Source organism: Pteropus medius, unplaced genomic scaffold (genome assembly GCF_902729225.1).
Source record: "Pteropus medius unplaced genomic scaffold, Ma_sr-lr_union100, whole genome shotgun sequence".
NCBI classification, from domain to species: domain Eukaryota; kingdom Metazoa; phylum Chordata; class Mammalia; order Chiroptera; family Pteropodidae; genus Pteropus; species Pteropus medius.
In genome coordinates, this window is record NW_024355206.1 from 1,822,533 (window position 1) to 1,829,547 (window position 7,015).

The 7,015-nt window shown below is 49.4% G+C and overlaps 1 pseudogene; it reads right to left on the minus strand.

Moving 5' to 3' along the window:
• Positions 1-585: 585 nt before the first annotated feature.
• Positions 586-701, minus strand: LOC120599450 (uncharacterized; annotated as a pseudogene).
• Positions 702-7,015: the final 6,314 nt, after the last annotated feature.

Sequence of the window (7,015 nt, forward strand, 5' to 3'; positions counted from 1 at the left end):
AGTCCAAGAAAAGCTTCTCCCTGGGGACAGAACACTTGTATTTTCTCACCTGAAAACTCCCTTCTCGGAGATACCTTTTACAGGGTGGGTCCTGCTCCAAGTGTGGGCTCTCAACGCCCAAAAGGGCTAGCGGGACCTCTGGCCCGCTGCCTGACAAGAGGCGGGCTCGCGGATTTCCATCCCTCCTTCCAAGTCTCCTGGGAACAGCTCTGTTCACGTGGTGGGATGTCTCGTCTCTGCTGCCTCAGTGTTTTCGGTGGGGATGTCAAGATTACGGCACAAAGGCTCACGGGTCACTGGGGAATTGCAACTCTATCTGGAATGGGCCCTTTACACCGAGGAGTCTGAACGGCTAAGGTGGGATTGATGGACCAGAGAAGAAAGAAACGAAGCCTAGAGTGAAATCATTGTTTAAAACGGCAGGTCCCAAAAGTGCGCTCCACAGCACACGAGACTGTGAGGTACTCTGTGATGCTTGTGATTGCCAAGCCATAAGTTTTGTAAATGCTATTTGCTGTATCCGTATGTTAGGGATTCACATTCTGCACTAGCATATTTTTTTCATTTTTTTATTATTATTAATTGTGCCTACAGCACCTGGTCTTCCTAGGTGGTCTCCCATCCAAGTACTAACCAGGCCTGACCCTGCTTAGCTTCTGAGATCAGACATTGGGCTCGTTCAGGATGGCATGGCCGTAGACTATGGACCGTGGCTCCACTGAGGCACGAACCCAGGACCTTCTGCGTGTAAAGCAGACGTGCTAACCGCTACGCTATGGAGCCACATCCTGCACTGGAATATTAAAGGCTCTTAGAAGTCTTGTAGCGTGGACTTTAACTCAAATTTATGAATTCATTTGGGCACAGAACATCTCTTTCCTCTTTGATTTGTGTAACACCAGTTAGTCACAGAATTAGCATTCCATGAGTAACGGTGTGGAGAACACAGATTTAAAACACATACTTTATCTGCCTATTTTTAAACGGTCAGGCAGTATCTAGAAATGCACCAGTGGGAAGAAGGAAAAGTTCAATTCGCAAGTCCTTTGTATTCACAAATGGTCATCAGAGCATCTGGCTCTGTCTGTCCTTTTCAGTCCTTTCTCACAGTGCCTGCCATCCGAGCACTAACAGCCCCGGGGCGGGGAGAAGGAAGACCGTGTCCTAAGCATCCTTTGGCCAACATCCTTCTTCCTTTCGGAAAATCTCCTCGCTGACGCCTCTCGACTATGTCCCTTCTTTTCGCTAGTCTAGTTCAAGGTACTAAGACTCCTGTAACACTCTCTTAATCACTCACAGTGTTACCCTGCTTCAGGACAAATGGAATACATGCCACAGACCAACCTGTTTTCCTAAAATACTCCCCCGATCAAAGATGCCAGTGTAGACCTGGCTCTCTTACTGTCCTACCACTTTCTGTGAAACACCTTGGGAACTGCATTGCTTCCTCCCGGTTACAATGTGGCTGCTGCAGCTCCGGAGTGGGAGCAAGGTTACAGGAAAGTGTGTCTCCTCCTGCTGTGAGTTGAACTGTGGCCCCTCAAAACTCTTAACGATGAAGTCTTAACCCCCAGTACCTCAGAGTGTGACCTGGTTTGGAGACAGGGTCTTCGCAGAGGAAACCAAGTTAAAATGAGGTCATTAGGGTGAGCCCTAATCCAATATGACCGATGTCCTCATAACAAGGGGGAGTTTGGACACAGAGGGACCCCTCTGCGAACATGAGTGTGGCCGTCTAAAAGCAAAGGACAGAGGCTTGGGACAGCTCCCGCAAAGCCCCCAGGAGGCACCAACCACGCCGACACCTTGATTTTGGACTTTCGGCCCCAGAACCGTGAAATAACGAACGCGTCTGCTGTTTTGGCCACCCATTTGTGGTGCTTTGTTGCACCAGCCCCAACCAACTAACATACTCCCTCTTCTTACTAATTTGGGAAATTTCTCCCAGAAATGCCCTGGAACCTCTCTCCCTATCGTCCATGACTGCATCACGAGTCCAGGCTTAAACAAGTGAGTGGGAAAGGAATCGAAATTGCACGATTCAGTTAAACACATCATTATCCATTCCCGGAACTGGGGGGAAAAAAAAGTCACTTTCCTTTAGCATGTGGAAGGGTGAATTGGGAGCTGTTGGGGGAAAATCAGAGCTGTGCCACTGTGACCCAGGACCGAAGAGTGGGTACTGAAGAGGTAATGTCAGCAGCTGGGGGGACCAGGCGCTCTGCAAGACACTGGGACGTCAAAGGTTCCCCGTTCTGAGGGTCCTCGGAACAGGACACCGAGGAAAAGGACCCAGGAAGCAGGCGGCCGGGATCGGCGGGAGCCACGGAGGAGACCGTTCCCGAAGGAGGGGAGCTGTCGCGGGCTGCGCGCAGGGCAGGGGAGGGGAGGGCTGAGGAGGACGCGCCGGATTCGGCACACGAGGCTTCAAGGTGACTTTCTCAAGACTCCTTTTGCGGCCTATGTGAGGCGGGCCCAGTGCACATTTCAACAGACCCATGCGCCGGCGGGTGAGGGATGAAGGCGGCGCTGTCCTGAGTCATTCCTGCCTTCTGAGGGGCAGGTCACTTTGCAATACGGTGACCCCGCGGTGAGGAAGACGCCGAAGGAAGGAACGGCACTCGGAAGCTGTTGCCATGGCCGCCACGGTTTCCGACACGAGAGGTATGTTACGAGACGTGGGGGCTGAAGGAAAGGATCGTAGACGACATGCTTCAGGCCTCGCCCCGAGAAGGGTCCCCGAGAAGCACTGCGCCCCGGAGCGGGCAAGCCCGTCTCTCCCTGTGTGGCGTTTCTGTCTCCGTGAAAGGGGCTCAGTTAGCGCCCCAGCTCTGGCCTCCTGCTACTTCCTTCCTGATCCAATTCTCGCATTAAACGACATCTTCTGATTTAGCTAATACGGATCATGAATGGATGGCTGGCCTCCACCTACTTGGCTTTATTTCTCTGTTTCGAAAATCAGTGGGGACAAGAGGTTCTGTGGAAGGGGCTCTCTGGTGCCCACGACCATAACGTAGCCAAAGCGGCTGGACATCCTCCTACCAAGAACAGCCCAGATGACCATCCGGGTATCCCAGCAAAACATCTAACATTACGATCCCTTCCTCCACCCCGTGAAATGGTAAGAATGGTCTGGAAGTTCTACAGTTCATGAAACATATCTGATGCCATTTGGGCCATTTCTCTACCCTTCGACCTCCCTTCCTTATGAAGCATTTACGACGGAATTACCGTGAGACCTCTCATTAATGACGACTGAATCGGTAATTCTTATAATGTTTTACAAAGGTGATTTATTTGCTAATAGTACTACTTCCATTTACCTGCACATATCTGTTCCGGTGCTTCCCATCTGAGCGGGGATCCTGGCTGACTTGAGCACAGTAACGGGCTTTAAATAAAGATCGGCTGGATGGGTTGATGGATGGATGAAAATAACAAATACAGGAACGTTATCAGGCTTTCTGCAGAGGGCGGTCAGGCTTCAGTTTCGTAGGCTTCGGACATACGGAATCACGGATGCGTGTTCTTTCCAAGAACCGTCTCTGCCCAGTGGGATTCTACCACGCAGGTCCTCACAGGAGTCACACCTGGCTGAGCAGAACACCTGCAAAATCCCAGTCTCGCCTCCAGGCACTTACACTCTGGGGACAGCTGGAAGCAACGCAGATCCCCAAGACAGGTTTGTTTGTTTGTTTGTTTTTAGGAAAATGCAGACGAACCCTAACCGAGACTAAATCAAGACCGCTCAGGTGACCTCAGCTCGGAGACCACTCTCCATGGAAAATGAGCCACCAGGCTACATGACACACGCAGCCCCGTGCCAGCGAGCCCCTGTGTGTGTGGGCTGGGACTTGATCACAGAAGAACCACCGTGAATGGCGTAGGTTAAGGAGTTCCCGTCGGGACCAGAAGCTGGCGGAGCAGCTGATGCACTTGGAGTTGAGTCTGAGCTGGGAAAGGTCACCAGACCAGCAGTTGGGAAGGAAAGACGAACGTTGTGGACAAAAGCAAAGACGAGCCGGGGCCCGTGAAGATGGACTGGGATCCCCAAGGCGGACAGGGAGCCGCGTCTTTCTGTCAGCACCTGACACCTGGATTCGGTGGTTGACGTGCAGGAGAAGCTGGCGCCCTTGTCCTAAGGTGGCAGGTGCACGTGCTCGAGGACCCCAAACACACTGAAGGAGGCGATTCGGCAAAACCGCGAGGTGCTGGGACCCCGGGTGCTGCCCCGTGCCAACGAGGGGCGTGAACAGGTCAGCGACGGTGAGTGCGGGCTGCCTCCGGGTCTAACCCGCTCCTTACGGATAAAGGACAAAGACTGTACCGCCTCCCAACGACCTCCCCAATCTCTCTTGCGACTGTTAAGGGAGGAGGATCGTGGGAAATAATTTGTTTCGATTACTATTGCCATAGAACGATTCGCCCCCAAACCTAGTGGCTTAAAACGAGAACCACCGTGTTCTTTTATCTCAGTTTCTACGAGCCGGGGAATTGGGAAGCCCGTGGTGGGACGTTTCTGACTTGGGACACATCCTGCAGCTACCGTAAAACAGTGGCTGGACTGGGAAGGGCAGGGGGCTGCAGTTCCAAGAGCTGGCGGTGTGGTCACTCCACGGTGTCCTCGAAACAGGTGAGCTTCTAACAAGCATCTCTCCTACCAGATTCCAGGGGAAGGACAGAGGGTCCACCTCTCGACGGCAGATTCTACAAGAGCCTCACCCGATGGGAGACCCCACACTTCCCTCTTTCACTGGGTCCGTGGGAGAAAATCCTCCTCCGAGCTCTCCCACCTTGTTCTTCGAGGTCAAGCGGCAGCGATGGTCAATGTCAGGGTCACGTACATTGTTTGCAGTTCTTGGCAGGACTGTGATGGGTCCCCAAGTGTGCACACCATCGCGCCGGCTACAAATGATTTTTCTTAACCTTGAGACAATGCATGTCCGGGGGATGAGACGTCCCAGAGAGAAAAGTGAAGCCTACACTAAAATTATTACAAATGATTTCAAAGTAGTTATTACTTTTAACCTCTCTGGGCCTTGGTTTTCTCACCTGTGAAATGAAGGTACTCTCCTCCAATGACTGTACTTGATGGTTGACATATTTATTGACTCTCTACAATAAATAACATTAAAGCCCCCTCAGCAGGATGCAGAACTGTTAACTGTTTTCCTGCCGAATGACAAAATCGGCTTTTAGAAATGGCGTCTTTCGTCAGTCTTTTCTGGATTTACACGTGAGAAGTAAAGATTCAGAACAAGTAAACATTAAAAAGTGGCATTCTCTGTCTCTACTTCCCATCTTTCCGATTTCAGACATGTACGATGCTTCTTACCTAGATCTAAGTAATACATGATTCGAAGGAATTAATTTTAAGAAATGGAGATGGATTACTAAAATGTTTACTGTTCACAATAATAAAAGCAAGCTGCTATAACTCCCCTACATTTCTCTTTAGTGTAAGTCTCCAGAATGTTTGCTCATGTGGATCACAAATGAAACTTGGGAGGAATCTAGGAGAGGGTTTTAATTAAATGGTATGATGAGAAAACAACTCAGAGACATTTTAATGAGGTCCAATAAAAGAGTTGTGCTGAAAAGAAATATTTAAAAATCACTTGCAGGCTGTATCCTTAAAGCATTTCCTTGAGACTTGGCTTGTCTACATCTTCTCATTGTGGTATTAGCCAAAGACTTTAAAAATTCTCACTGGCTTTGCTACCATGAATGATCCATGGCTTCTCAGCACAGAGATTTCCACTGCTGGATTTCTGAAAGTGGTTGAGGCTCATTCTGATAAAATCCACGTAAATGAACACTGTATTCCAAGTCAATTTCATTTAGTCGCTTTTTCACATGAGTTAAAAGCACAGTTAGTAATACGCCCATAGCTCTTTGTGAAGCAATGACTGCTTCTTGCCTATGATGGCTGCTGATAGCCAGAGAGTTATAGGACCCATAAAAATCAATTCGAGATTTTTGAGACCCAGGAAAGAAGACTTGGGAAGTGAAATGTACAGACCGAACTCATAATCGATTAGCAACTGTTGCTGAATCGGACCTACAGGCAGAAGGGTGCTTGTCTACAGCAGGTACAACACGGAGGGAAAAAGGAATCAGAAGCAGCCAACCAGGATGGCAGACAGAACCAATCAGAAGGTCAGTCAACAGAGTGTTGGCATCGTGCATTTAAGAGGCAGATGGGTGTGAGCTGCTGCAAAGGTCCAGAATAAACCCATGGAGATTGGTGACATAAAAACAATGAGGTCAAGGAACTAGGGCAGGCAAGGGTGTCAGATGGGACACAGACACACGTACTAAGACCCTCAGATGATGCCAGGCCGTGGAGAGAAAGGGTGTGAGTTTTCCTAGTACAACTGATTTCGGGGACCAAAGAGAAAGTTGTTCAATGGCAGCGCCAAAGAGGGGATGAGCGTAAACTAGCTGAGTGCCATGGACCTCAGAGGACCCAGGGTTTCCTCGAGGGGCTGGTGGGTCGTAACAGTGCGATGGGAAGGTCCTGACATAGCCAGGTCTTGGGAAAATAAGCTTCTATGCCTAAGAGGGCCACAGAGAAGTCTGACCTCTGAGATTAGCTGGGTTTGGTGAAGACAACGGGGCAGAGTGAAGGTGCAAAGCACTTCGTTTAAACAGAGCAGGAACTCTCCAAAGGGCAAGAGAGAAAGTTTTGAGAAGGGGGGGTTACAGCAGAAACTTAGGTCTGAGGAATGGATCCAAATTACCGTATGAGACTGTTACTATCCCTCGGCCAGAAGCATGCGAGATGAAAATCCATGGATGCCTCCCACAAAAAGAATGCAATCTGTTTGAGAAGACCGCCCTAGCCAATGTAGCTATCCCAACCCTCGAAATATTATATCCATTACATATCTATCTATCTATATATTATGTCCATTATATACCTAAATATGTCCATACAGCAATGATACATATACTTTTAAAATTGTTGCTACTCTGTATATATCAGAGCTAGATCTTATGTTTCCACCTAGAT